General features: G+C 38.3%; 1 pseudogene; it reads right to left on the reverse strand.

Moving 5' to 3' along the window:
- Positions 1 to 6,822: 6,822 nt before the first annotated feature.
- Positions 6,823 to 7,437, reverse strand: LOC125415415 (protein tyrosine phosphatase type IVA 1 pseudogene; annotated as a pseudogene).
- Positions 7,438 to 14,193: the final 6,756 nt, after the last annotated feature.

Raw genomic sequence — 14,193 nt, forward strand, 5'->3', positions numbered from 1 at the left:
GCAAATCCAACAAATTCTCATCACAAAACATTCAAGAAATCTGGGACAAAATTTAAAAAAAAAAAAAATCTAAGAATAATAGGGATTGAAGAAGGAGAAGAACTGCAGATCAAAGGCCCAGAAAATATATTCAACAAAATTATAGAAGAAAACTTTCCCAACCTAAAGAATGATATTCCTATGAAGGTTCAAGAAGCATACAGAACACCGAATAGACTTGATCAAAAAAAAAAAAACATTCCCTCGCCATATAATAATCAAAACGCAAAACATACACTTTAAAGAAAGAATATTAAGAGCTGCAAAGGAAAAAGGTCAAGTAACTTATAAAGGTAAACCTATTAGACTTACACCAGACTTCTCTATGGAAACCATGAAAGACAGAAGGTCCTGGATAGAGGTACTGCAGAAACTAAGAGACCATGGATGCAAACCCAACTACTATACCCAGCCAAACTATCATTCACTATCAATGGAGAAAACAAAATATTCCAGGATAAGAACAAATTTAAACAATTCGTAGCCACAAACCCAGCCTTACAAAAAGTAATAGAAGGAAAATAGCAACCCAAGGAATCCAACATCGCCAACACTGCCTACAATAACTCAGACATCTTGTGACCCTTCACGAGCTTAACTCAAAGAAGGTACACATACAAACTCTATTAAACAAACAAACAAAAAATCATAATAACCGGAGTCAACAACCACTGGTCATTAATATCACTTAATATTAATGGACTCAATTCACCTATAAAAAGGCACAGACTAAGAGATTGGATACGAAAACAGGATCCAACATTCTGCTGTTTACAAGAAACACATGTCAAATACAAAGACATACATCTACTCAGAGTAAAGGATTGGGAAAAGGTTTTTCAAGCAAACAGACCTAAGAAACAAGCAGGTATAGCCATTCTAATTTCCAACAAAATTGACTTCAAACTAAAATCAATCAGAAGAAATGGAGATGGACATTTTATACTCATAACAGGAACAATTCACCAGGAGGAAGTCTCAATACTGAATATCTATGCCCCTAATATAAAGCCTCCTACTTATGTAAAAGAAACACTTCTAGAACTCAAGGCAGGCATCAATCCACAAACACTAATAGTAGGAGACTTCAACACTCCTCTCTCACCAATGGACAGGTCAATCAGACAGAAACCTAGCAGAGAAATAAGAGAATTATTGGAGGTATTGAATCAAATGGACTTAACAGATATCTATAGAACATTCCACCCAAATAGGAAAGAATATACCTTCTTCTCTGCTGCTCATGGAACCTTCTCGAAAATTGACCACATACTGGGTAACAAAGCAAACTTTCACCAATACAAAAAAATATTAGTAACCACCTGTGTCTTGTCAGACCACCATGGATTAAAGTTAGAATTCTACAACAGTGCTACCCCCAGGAAACCAAAAAATTCATGGAAGTTGAACAGTCAACTACTGAATCACCCCTGGGTCAAGGAAGAAAAAAAGAAAGAAATTAAACTCTTCCTTGAATTTAATGAAAATAAAGACACAACATACTCAAACCTATGGGACACAATGAAAGCATTGCTAAGAGGAATGTTCATAGCACTAAGTTCCCAATTAAAGAAAACGGAGAAAGCACACATTGGAGACTTAACAGCATACTTGAAAGCTCTAGAAAAAAAGAAGCTGATACACTGAGAAGGTCTAGAAGACTGGAAATAATCAAACTGAGGGCTGAAATCAACAAAATAGAAACACAGAAAACAATCCAATAATCAATGAATCAAAAAGCTGGTTCTTGGAGAAAATCAACAAGATTGACAAACCCCTATCCAATTTAAACAAACGGCAGAGAGAGAACATGCAAATTAATAAGATCAGAAATGAAAAGGGGGACATAACCACAGACACAGAGGAAATTCAGAGAATCATTAGCTCTTACTATGAAAATTTATATGCCACAAAGTTGGAAAATGTAAAAGAAATGGACATTTTTTTAGATAAGTACCATATACCAAAGTTGAACCAAGACCAGGTGAACAATCTAAATAGACCTGTCAGTCGTGAAGAATTAAAAGCTGTTATCAAAAATCTCCCTACCAAAAAAAGTCCTGGACCAGATGGTTTCAATGCAGAATTCTACCAGAACTTCCAGGAAGAGCTAATACCTATACTCCTTAATGTATTTCACAATATAGAAACAGAAGAATCATTGCCAAACTCTTGTCATGAAGCTACGGTTACTCTGAAACCAAAACCACACAAAGACACAACCAAGAAAGAGAATTACAGACCAATCTCACTCATGAACATTGACGCAAAAATACTCAATAAAATACTGGCAAACCGGATCCAAGAATACATTAGAAAAATCATTCATTATGTTCAAGTGGGCTTCATCCCAGAGATGCAGGGTTGGTTCAACATAGGCAAATCTATCAATGTAATCCATCATATAAATAAACTGAAAGAAAAAAACCATATGATCATTTCATTGGATGCTGAAAAAGCATTTGACAAAATTCAACACCCCTTTATGATAAGGGTGTTGGAGAGATTGGGCTTACGAGGATCATACCTGAATATAATAAAAGCAATATATAGCAAGCCAACAGCTAACATCAAATTGAACGGAGAGAAACTCAAAGCCATTCCACTAAAATCAGGAACACGACAAGGCTGTCCACTCTCTCCATACCTCTTCAATATAGTGCTTGAAGTTCTAGCAATAGCAATAAGACAACATAGGGGAATCAAGGGGATTCGAATTGGAAAGGATGAAGTTAAACTTTCGTTATTTGCAGACGATATGATAGTGTACATAAGAGACCCCAAAAACTCTACCAAAGAACTCCTACAGTTGATAAACACCTTTAGTAATGTGGCAGGATACAAGATCAACTCCAAAAAATCGGTTGCCCTCCTATACACAAAGGACAAAGAAGCAGAGAGGGAAATCAGAGAAACATCACCTTTCATGATAGCCACAAATAGCATAAAATATCTTGGGGTTACTCTAACCAAGGAAGTGAAAGACCTATTTGACAAGAAGTTTAAGTCTTTGAAGAAAGAAATTGAGGAGGATACCAGAAAATGGAAAGACCTCCCCTGTTCTTGGAATGGGAGAATCAACATAGTAAAAATGGCAATTCTACCAAAAGCAATCTATAGATTCAATGCAATTCCCATCAAAATACCACCAAACTTCTTCACAGACCTTGAGAGAACAATAATCAAGTTTATATGGCAAAACAAAAAACCCAGGATAGCCAAAACAATCTTATACAATAAAGGAACTTCTGGAGGCATTACCATCCCTGACTTTAAACTCTATTACAGAGCCACAGTGTTGAAAACAGCTTGGTATTGGCATAACAACAGAGAAGTCGACCTATGGAATCGAATAGAAGACCCAGATACTAACCCGGGTATTAACCCACAAACTTATGAACACCTCATTTTTTTACAAGGGAGCTAAAGGTATACAATGGAAGAAGGATAGCATCTTTAACAAATGGTGCTGGCGTAACTGGATGTCAACCTGTAGAAGCATGAAAATAGATCCATATCTATCACCATGCACAAAACTTAGGTCCAAATGGATTAAAGACATCAACATCAATCTGTCCACTTTGAACCTGATAGAAGAGAAAGTGGGAAGTAGTCTACAAGATATAGGCACAGGAGACCACTTCCTAAGCAGAACCCCAAGAGCGCAGTCAATAAGAGAATCAATGAATAAATGGGATCTACTGAAACTGAGAAGCTTCTGTAAAGCAAAGGACACTGTCAGTAAGACAAAAAGGCTAGCTTCTGACTGGGAGAAGATCTTCACAAACCCCTCATCAGACAAAGGTCTGATCTCCAAAATATACAAAGAACTCAAGAAACTAGACACTAAAACCCTCATTAACCCAATTAAAAATTGGGGTACTGATCTTAACAGAGAATTCACAACAGATGAACTTCGAATGGCCAAAAGGCACTTAAGGTCATGCTCAACCTCCTCAGCGATCAGGGGAATGCAAATCAAAACAACTGTGAGATATCATCTTACACCTGTCAGAATAGCCAAACTACAAAACACCAGTGATAGCCTATGCTGGAGAGGATGTGGAATGAGGGGAACACTCATCCATTGTTGGTGGTAATGCAAACTTGTGCAGCCACTGTGGAAGTCAGTGTGGCGGTTTCTCAGGAAACTGGGAGTCAACCTCCCTCAGGACCCAGCAATTCCACTCTTGGGAATATACCCTAGAGATTCCCTAACATCCTACAAAAGCATTTGTTCAACTATGTTCATAGCAGCACTATTTGTAATAGCCAGAACCTGGAAGCAGCCTAGGTGCCCCTCAATAGAAGAATGGGTAAAAAAGGTGTGGAACATATACACATTAGAGTTTTACTCAGTGGTAAAAAACAATGACATCTTGAATTTTGCATGCAAATGGATGGAAATAGAAAACGCTTTACTGAGTGAGGTAAGCCAGACCCAAAAAGAGGAACACGGTATGTATTCACTCATAAGTGTATTCTAACCATAGTTAAAGGTCTTTGAGCCTATTATTCGAGATCCTAGAGAAGCTAAATAAGAAGATGAACCTGATGAAGATTATTTAGCTATCTGCCAGGAGGTAGGAAATAGACAAGAGTCCCAGGTAACCTTGGGTGCTTGGGGGGGGAGGGGGGAGGGTTGTTGGAAGGGGAAACGGTTAGAGAGAAGTGAGTAGGGGAGGAATGGGGAAAGCTCGGTGGACCGGGATGGGGGGGAGGGAGGAAGGATGAATATGGGATCAGGGAAGAATATATTTCAACTAAGGGAGTCATATTAGGCTTTACAGGAGACTTGATTATATATGGGATCCCAGATCCAAAGAGAGATCCCCAGATTGTTCTCTGGACAGAGGAGAGGGTGCCTGAACCGGCCTTGGTCCATAACCATACTGATGAATATTTTGCTTATCACCATAGATCCTTCATCTGGCGATGGATGGCGATACAGACGGAGACCCACATTGGAGCACCGGACTGAGCCCTCCAAGGTCCAAATGAGGAACAGAAGGAGGAAGAAAATGAAAAAGGAAATGAGGACTGCGAGGATGCTATCACCCACTGATACAAGGGGACGGATCTAATGAGAGCTTACCAAGGCCACTTGGACTGGGACTGAACGAGGACGTGATCCAACCAGATTCTCTGATTGTGGCCGGATTCTCTGAATGTGGCTGGACAGGAGTCTTTCTGAAAAGCCATTGACAATGACACTGGGACTTGTTTCCTCTGCATATACTGGATTTTTGGGATCCAGTCTGTTTGGATACTCACCTTCCTGGACCTGGAGAGAAGGGGGAGGAACTTGAACTTTCCACAGGGCAGGAAACCCTGACGGCCCTTAGCGAGGAAGAGGGAGAAGGAGAGGGAGTGGGGGGAGTGGGAGGGTGTTGGGAGGAGGTGCAGAAATGGAAACTTTTATAATTTAATAAAATTACTTAAAAAAAACTACTGATTGATGGAAATGAATCTTAAAAATCAATGTCATCATCCGTTACAAACTGTTTTCCCTCAGTACACAACATTCAATTGGTTCAAAATTAGAGGAAAATTTATAGTAAAAGCACTCGGTATTCAAATAGTGCTCATAACCGTAAATTTGTTCATAAATTGAAATGTTTAACTGAATCCATTGTTTTCTACAAAATAAGTTAATTTTAAGCAAAGTAACCTCAGTGACAAACGCATTTCATTATTTAGTTAGATGTTGAAGCTCTTGCACTAAATTTTTACAAGCTGGTGAACACTGTCAAATTATTTCTCCCACAGAGCTATAACCACACATTCCCAGACAGTATAAATATATGGTTGAACTAACATTAATACACATCACCACTTTATCGATTACATAATAAAACAAATGATCAAGTATCCAATTATTAAGTTACACAGCTGAAAGGCATATAAAATATGTCTGCTCAGTTCATCAGCAGATCCCATGTCTTCTTTTTTTGCAAGAGAGGTTGGGAAGAATGGGAAAACCATAATTCAAGCAAGTTGGAAAACAACTTCTGATAGGTATGGAAAAAAAGAATTTCAGAAATTTTGATTAAGAATTGGTTAGCTACAACAATGTATCTATACTTTTTAAAAATATTTACTAAATTAAAGACCATATTCTACATTTTCTGCACAAGACAAAGGCAACATTTACTAAAAATACTTATTAATAGCCTCCTCTCATTCTTTATCAGGCCCTCCCTGTAAGTTGCACCTTTGAGTGCAAACATTAAATTAACTAAGGCTTTTTGTCTGGAGACATTATTGAAGATATGTGCTTCTGTAACAAAGTCGATTTTCAAATGGAGGTTTCCCATAACATCACAAAGAAAGACATAAAGACAGCACAAGACTTGCTAAAAAATATTGACGGCTAAGCAAACCTAATGTATACTGGTATGAGTGTGGGAGATGTAAACATAGAGTGAGCAGGCAGATAACGAGAAGCCCTGCAGTATTTGAAATGACAGAAGGAATAAACCATGGAAAGAAGGTCTAGAGTGTTCTTAGTTCCTGAATTTTGGTTCTGTATGATGCTAAAAATATACAGGTATTGTGATGGGTATTTTGGCACCTAATCTTTCTAAATCCCTTATATACTAATAATACTCTGGCACAGGATACATATAAGGACGTAACTCAATACCATATTTTAGGAAAGGTCAATTGGTACAAATAATAAGCACATTTTAAATGCTGACCAGCAAAGATCTTTTGTTAAGTGTCCAAACAGGTTGATCATAACCCAAATATAGAGGATGCAATTCTGTCAAACTTGTGGCCTGGTAAGACTGGTTTTCAATATTCCCATGGAAGCTTCAGCAGACTTATTCAATAAGCCAACATGTTGGCTAATTATGTATGACAAATCAGGTCCCATCTGAAGTTCCATTTCCAAGGCAATGGCATCAGGCACCCCAGTTTTATTGGATACAACAGTTGTTTCTATGACCATTGGAATCTTTGAAGCGAAGCCGCATCTTAAGACGGTAATTCTCCAGATACAAAAGTTGCTTGCTGTTAAAAGCTCCACGCCGCTTTTGTCTTATGAACTGTACTGCATCTTCATATTTCATTCCACCTTCAATTAATGCTAGGGCAACAAGCACTGGAGCTCTGCCAAGGCCTGCAACACAATGGACAGCAATACAGCAGCCAGGTTCTTCACGAAACTTAATCTTTACAAGACTTAACCAGTCATCAACAATTTGGTTGGATGGTGGTGCACCATCATCAAAAGGCCAGTCAAGAACACGAATGCCTTCTTTCTCCATGAGAGTAGTGTCGTAAGTTGCTTCACACATTCTTGCTATTGTGGTAACTCCATACTTCTTAAGTTCCTCTATAAATTTGTTTAAGGTCGCATTGGTTGGATTGTGTGTAATAAGGAATCTCATGTTCTTGGCTCTGGGCTGCGGCCGGCTCGGCGATGCTCCTCGGGCAGCTCACTGCATGGTCGTCTGGTGCCCCCACCGCCTGCATCGCCGCCACCGCCGCCCCGCAACGCCCACCGTCGCCTGCCCTACTGCCGCAGCCTGCGCCGCCTCGGGACCGGCTGTATGATTAGGCCACAATCTTCAATGAGTAGACATATTCCTCAGTTCTGTGGTGTTCTCGGTCACACATTTATGGAGTTTCTGAAGGGCAGTGGAGATTACTGCCAGGCACAGCACGACCTCTATGCAGTCAAGTGAACTGTAGAAATTCATTACTACTCCACCAAGAAGCCCCCATAAGAGTGGATACCTGGACACAGACGTGTTGAATTGAAATCTGCAGAGCATTTTACAAGAGCTCAGACCTGGATGGGGTAAACCTCAGTGCACTTCCTTTGTATTGCCTCAGTATTACTGGATTGAAGAATCACTGCTTCTTGTTAGGAGGTTCATTTCATTGCCCATTTCTTCCAATTTCATACTCAAAGCACTGAGAATTTCAAGTGGAGTATATTGAATATTGAAGTAGACTTCAGGTTGTTTTCTTTTTGTTTGTTTTTGATTTTTTTTGCATCATTTCTGTATTCAATTTTTTTAATACTTTCGTAACTCTATTGGGTGTTTTTTTAAACTAAATTAACATGGCTCGAATGAACCGCCCTGCTCCTGTAACACAGTAAAATTACATATGCAAAACAGTTACCAATAAAGAATTATGATTATAATATTTAGTCCATTTACATTTGGCAAAATAAGGGAAATAGTTTATTATCTATCTTATCTTTGTGAGTTTAAAGTTTTATATCTAATCTATATTTTATCATAACTAAGGAAAACTATCATTATAACTATTTAATCTTCAACTCCATCAAAAACAGCAGAAGGATATAATATTACCTAAGTAAACATCTAAAGTTTTAGAAATGACAGAGACAACTTGTTGCCTGGACAAACACCTAAAGTTGTTTTGTAACATTGAGGCATCCATCTTCAGCCTATAGGCTGACAATATCTGGCAGACTTTTCAGTAAAGTAGGAAAGAATTTCCACAACACTACACATGCACTCATTAATTGAGAAACTTATTCAGAGATAGAGCAAACATAGAAGTACACTGAGCACTTGAAAAGTTAAAAAGAAATTAAGTAAACTTAAGGAATATAGTAAGTTAAATAACTAAATCACAAATTTGGAACGCATGAGAGTTTGAGCCATTAGGTGTCACTTGTCCTGCCTGAGTCAGAGACTTAGTAACTTTGACATTTGATGAGTTATTTGAGTTGATTTTGCTTCACTGTCATTATCTTCTAAAAATAAACACTAAAACACCTATCTCAAAAGGATTGACCTGAGTGTTAAATAAAAATATACATAACAATACTGTTACATGATATGGGCTCAATTAATGACAGTTGCTATCATTTATCATTGCCTTTTCATTTTTAGTAAGCCCATATAAATTTATGCCTCCAAAATAACTATTGGATTAGTTTGGAGGAAAACAACAGCAATTATTAGATTGTCATTTGACTGTTATTTTGACTGGCATGACTAAACCAGTGTCTCAGAACTACCAATGTATGTTGAAAACCAGAAATTGACTATCTAATTAAGTCTAAACTGTTGATCCAATAGTTCTGTGTATACACATAGGTTAATTATGATTTCTTCCATTTAGGTACTGCCTTCCTTAATATGTCTGACAGGAAAGTGATTGGATTTTAGTGATTCATTTTAAAATTTATACCCAGAGGTTCCAAAGCTTTAATTTAGCTTCATTAGTGAAGCGATTGGGTGTTCCTACCCTAGCTAGCCTGATACTGGATTTCACATTTTCATCCAAGTTATCTGTTAATGGACACACTAATTTTAGGCAAATTTTCAACCTATGGGTAAAAGGCACCAAGTCTGGGGATAAGAATTCACAAGAGAGAGTATCTGAGTATATGTGTGCCCACAACAAAGAGGTAGTGAGAGGAGGGGGGGGAGAGAGAATTTCCAAAGAGAATGAAAGTAAATATTTACAGTTATGATGGCTTTATAAGGATCAAATTGTCAAGATTCACCATGTTATACTGGCTGCTCACGGACTGGGAAAGCATTCCTTCTAAGCGCTGCAGTGTGGCCTGCCCTTCTGCTGTTAAATGGGACAGTCCTTTTTCATAGGTGTAAAACGTAGGGATGTCCCCCTGCCCTTGCTCGTGAGCTTCTACGTCGTACTCTTCTCCATCGTAGTCGTCAGAGTCTTCATCCTCCAGGTCTGGATGCAGGGCCTGGCACTTCAGTATAACATGGCGGGAGTGCGGGCAGACGATTCCGTAAGAGAGTATGAAGATGGCATGGAGGTGGGTGCCGCACCGACGGTTGCTGGGCAGTTTGAGGATGCAGAATTGGACCACTGAGGATGCTGCTGCTGCTGCACTATTCTCTCAAACCGGTAGGCGAGAACTTTGTGTCTCTCCCACTCCAGAGTGGGGCCGGTGAAAGGCTTCTTTCTCTCCAAAGCCCACTTTTCAAGACAGACTATACTGAGACAGCAAATGTCACCAGCAGAAGAGACTGACCTTTGTCAACAAAGGCGAATTAACTGAGTTGGTATTTGTAGCTCTCATTCACCCCCAGACCTGTGGCTAGGCGTCTCCTGGGTAGACCTCTCAGTTCCTGCCTTTGCTCTGTGCACGTCTGTCAGCTGCAAGCCTGCATAGTGAATGTACAGAGCTCATCCTGTGTAGATTGGCTCAGAAAGATGCTGAAGCTTAGACATCTCAGACTTCTGGGGCCTGAAAGAACTCTTGTCCCTAAGATGAAAGGTACTGGCCTCATGGGGCATGCTCTAGCACTTCCACAGAGGCATTTGTCCTTTACTAGGCTGACGCCAGGCCAACTCCTGGGGAACCCTCAACTATTTCTTCTGCTGTCGGCTCTGTCATGTTCTCCCAGCGAGGTCCTTGACTGTCACTCTTAGCTTTCTATAACAGAACAAGTAGTCTGTAATGATGTCCACAAGGTACTCTTCATGAATCTTGTCTTTGTAATAGTTAACAAATAAATCTAGGTTTTCTATGTCAAAATAAATAAATAAATAAATAAATAAATAATTGTAAAGATTCAGACTAACATTGCAAAAATGGCTACAATGCAGCAAACAGCTGGAGAAACTGAAATACAAAGAGAACACTTTTTTTCAAGTTATAAAGGTTACATAGTTTTAAAATCAGTAAATATATGGAGAAAAAAGTGAACCAGCTCACCCTCCTGACTCATTAACCAGTTAATATTCACGTGGTAATATAAAATAATTAACTGAGATATGGATTTGAGTATCCCCAGTAAGAGAAGAACCAGAGAAAAAGAGCTGAATTTGTATACTTAAAGGAAAATGCATGACAATGTCACCTTAGTATAACCCAGCAACTAATCACAATCACTGAAATCTAGTCCATTTCACTGGCTGTGGAAATCAGCAATCAGAAGATGAAATCCTCAAAGGAAGGAACACTGGCCAGGAGGCTCCAGGGCCATGTATCTAGTTTTCAATCTACTAAGATCCTAAGAGTAGCTGACATTTCTCATAGAACTTTGATTACTCATTTAAGCAGAAAACATTATTCTCTTGTGGTGTTTAGGTTCTCAAGGGCAGGGACCATGTCTGTCTTGCTCTATGCTATGTTTCAAAACTCTGAAGAAAATACTAATGCATATTTATCATTCAACAAACATGTATTGAAGGAATAAGAATTTGAAATGGAGAGTAGGCCTTGAGGTTTAACTTATGACCATAGAGCTTTCAAGGAGAAACAGAGCTCTGTGGGCTCCAGAAGCAAGGTAAGGGCCTATTAAGATCATTGAATGTTGCAATGTTCCACATATTGAAGAACTTATGACTCTAACTGCTAGACTAGAAAAGTTGCCTTCAGTGGTCATAGATGCTTTATTTCCCAAAAGAACATGAAAAAAATTATGAACCTACAATTTATAATGTGTCATGTTCTATACATTGAAAATAAATAGTCTCTATCTAAAATTTAACAAGTATTCAGTAAATTTCCTTCTTCATGTATTTGAATGTAATATTCCCTGTCATTTTTAACATGGTGTTATAAATGAAGTGTGGCCTGTATAAAATCCCCAGAATGCCTGGTAGAGATATGCTGGGAATATGTAGCTCTCTGACTCTCATTGTTCAGCCTCCATTTATCACTGCTTGCTAAATACTTAGAACACTACCTCTGCTTAAAATACTTGGCTTACAAAGCCTCTAGCGCACACAGTGTTTAATTATGCTGATAGTTTTGAAATCATGTTATCATAGTGTTTTGTTCCCTGTACTTTTTTTTGGGGGGGGGGGGTCATTGAACCTCTAGTCACTGAGGTATCTTGATTTTTTAAATATTTATTTATTTATTAACAATTTCCACCTCTTCCCATCCTCCCATTTCTCTCCCTCTCCCCCTAGCTCCACTCCCCCTCCTTCTCCAGTCCTAAGAGAAGTCAGGGTGCCCTGCCCTGTGGGAAGTCCAAGACCCTTCCCCCTCCATCTATGTCTAGGAAGGTGTGCATCCAAAAAAACTAGGCTTCCAAAAAGCTAGTACATGAAGTAGAATCGAAATCCATTGGCTTTTCAGTCTGCCCTCATTGTCAGACACATTCAGAGTCCGGTTTGATCACATGCTTGGTCAGTCCCAGTCCAGCTGGCCTTGGTGAGCTCCCATTAGATAAGTTCCACCGTCTCCATGGGTGGACGCGTGCCCCTTGTGGTCCTGACTTCCTTGCTCATGTTCTCGCTCTTTCTGCTCTTCATCTGGACCTTTGGAGCTCAGTCCAGTGCTCCAGTGTGGGTCTCTGTCTCTATCTCCATCCATCGCCAGATGAAGGTTCAGCCTGAATGGAACTCCTCAGCACAGGAACACGGACTCCTGGTAGTCCAGGGACCCCGCAGACAAAAGGCTATACCTTATTTTTTTAAGTCTCATCCCTGATGTTCCCATTTTCTTCATTCCTTTCATGTCACATCTTGATATTTTTTATGATCTCTTTATTTTGTTTACATTTGTATAACTCTGTCGTGTACTAAGTTTGAAGTATAAAGCTTAGATACTTTTATACATGTCTGGTATTTTATATTTTGAATAATCAAATGCATAATTGCACGAAATACCCAGAACATTTGGTTTCAGATCATCTCATTTTGCTGTATCAAAAAGGTTACAACAACTTATTCACATGTTTTTTTCTTAATTCTGATGTTATCAATCTCTGCCAAGATTCTTTTCTGAAAGTAAGTACCACATAAAGCCTACAATACTTCCTTTTCCTGGGATGAGCTGAGCATGCAATTTAGAAAGAAAATTTTATTCAAATCTTGACAAAAATTATTTTAAATATCAAGGAATCAATAGAAATTCATAAAATTTTTAAGTGATGAAATTTAGATTCAAAACTACATAGTGCTTCAATAGAAACATGTTTTCTAGAAACTTCTAAATTAGTCTCAGTGTCATCTTGAGAAATAAACTATCTAGAACTTTGTTCTCATTTCAGTATGATGCTGCTAAACCATATGTGAAGGTTAGAGTTAATTACCAAATTCACAGTATCTCAAATAACCTGGGAGGTAACCTTCTGGACATGACTGTGGCAAAGTGTCATGATTACATTAAATGATGTAAAACGATCTCTCTCAAATGTGGCTCATTTCGTGGATTTGAGTGGGTTCTGTACATCATATACAGGAGAAAGTTAATCAAACACAAATAACCATTAGCCTATACCCTCTGACTATAAATATAATTTGACCAGAAACTACAAGGTCTTACTGCCTTGAATTTCCCTCCAGGATGGGCTGTACCTGGGACTATGAGCTAAAATAAATGCTTTCTCAGTTAAGTGAAATTTGCTAGAATATTTTTATCAGATCAAAAAGAAGGAAAATTAAGACATTGGGAATATCAATTTTCTTGGGTTTATATTTGCACTGTTTTTGCATACACATATGCAACATTCATAAAAATTCCAATCTCAGACAAAGAATCCCCTTTATTGACACATGGATTTATTTGTTTTTATTATTACTTCCAAGGTTTCTGCATATTATTTAAATTATTAGTCTAGTATAGTCAGTGACAAATTATACTATTTGTTTTACAGCTAGATTATGAAATATTTTAGTAAATCTGCTCATTTCATCCAGTGATCACCAGCTTTTAGCATCGTTTCCATTTCATATTAAGCTTTATATAAACAAAAAAGTAATGATAAGAAGATAGGCAACAACTGCATCCTAAATGACTTAAGAAAGATTTTTATAGTAAGTGGCATATTAACTGTTAGTATATCTCATATATAACAGCAAGAAAAAATGAAAATATCAAAGACTAGTTCTAGACTCTAAAGAATTTAAAGATTTTAATGATAGATTATTGCATATGGTATGTGTGGAGAACATTTAAACAAATACTGGAAAAGGTTTTAAGAATAATTGGATCTAGGTCTGTAACTCAATTAATAAAAACCCAGAGACAGAAATAGAAGTATATCCTGAAGGTCAAAAACACAAAGCAGTCAGTCACTGGCTCTTACCTCTACCTCAGGCTGAAATGCTGATCCTTCCTACAGGAACCTCAGAATGAGATTGTATCTGAGAGCTGTCTTCTCCTGTTTTATATTCCTCTCTAGTGTTGGGATTAAAGGCGTGCACCACTACCCACTACCCACACAG

Source organism: Myodes glareolus, chromosome X, assembly GCF_982192425.1.
Source record: "Myodes glareolus chromosome X, mMyoGla1.1, whole genome shotgun sequence".
Taxonomy (NCBI): Eukaryota; Metazoa; Chordata; class Mammalia; order Rodentia; family Cricetidae; genus Myodes; species Myodes glareolus.